Source organism: Myotis davidii, unplaced genomic scaffold, assembly GCF_000327345.1.
Source record: "Myotis davidii unplaced genomic scaffold, ASM32734v1 scaffold1134, whole genome shotgun sequence".
Taxonomy (NCBI): Eukaryota; Metazoa; Chordata; class Mammalia; order Chiroptera; family Vespertilionidae; genus Myotis; species Myotis davidii.
Window position 1 is genome coordinate 1,013,252 of NW_006286229.1, and position 940 is coordinate 1,014,191.

Below are 940 nucleotides of genomic sequence, written 5' to 3' on the forward strand. Positions count from 1 at the left end.
AGGTGTGAGATGGTACCTCATTGTCGTTTTGATTTGCATCTCTCGGATGATTAGTGACTTTGAGCATGTTTTCATATGTCTCTTGGCTTTCTGAATGTCCTCTTTTGAAAAGTGTCTATTTAGGTCCTTTGCCCATTTTTTTTTATTGGATTATTTATCTTCCTTTTGTTAAGTTGTATGAGTTCCCTATACTGGTGCTTTTCTGATGGGCAACTTCTGTTGTTTAGATTCTGTTCTCTCCTGATCTGTGCAAAAGATGGAGAGATCGTCACCCGATAATTACAATTTCCACATCCAATTCACAGGTGAAGTGATCTGCCTCCCAGGCAGGCTGAACCGTTCGGATTATTCAGAATCTCCACTTACAGGGGGCCCAGTGTGGCGTGCTGCTCCAGAGCGATGTAGGAAGGAATGCAAGGAACTCCGGAAATCTAGTGGGGAGGGGCTGGAAGCTGTATCTTATTGCTCTGTGTCCTGTAATGGGTAAGGGCGTGGCCTGAGTTTGAATCCTGGCTCTACCACTCACTAGTTGTGTTCCCGTGGCCCATCCCATAACCCCCTGTGCCTCACCTTCCCCACCTGAAAAACGGGGGTGAGGACAGCGCGTGGCGGAGCTAGGACGTGAGGACCGAGCACAGGTGACGTGTTCAGAATGGCCCGGCACAGCCTCTGTGTGGGCTTTGCTATACCTGTTGGCCTGGGAGGTGTGGGCAATGTCCTGGTGCTCCCCCTGCCGCTCCGGTCTGTCTGCCTAGGGCAGTCTGCGCGGAACCCAGGCCTGCGTGGGCTGAGCTCTCTCACTTGGTGTGCAAGCGTGAGTCCCCTGGGAAGTGTCTAGTCAAAACACAGAGCCTGCTGCCCGGACACCCTCTTCCCACACCCAGCAATAGCAGCTCAACTGCTGCGCTGGCTCCACAGACAGAGGCGGGGGGGGGGGGGG

At 53.0% G+C, this 940-nt stretch overlaps 1 protein-coding gene across 1 annotated transcript in view; it reads left to right on the top strand.

The window, feature by feature from the left end:
* TAC3 (tachykinin 3) overlaps positions 1-940 on the top strand; it is a 7,706-nt gene that overhangs the window by 5,280 nt on the left and 1,486 nt on the right. The gene's annotated exons all lie outside the window — the stretch shown is intronic.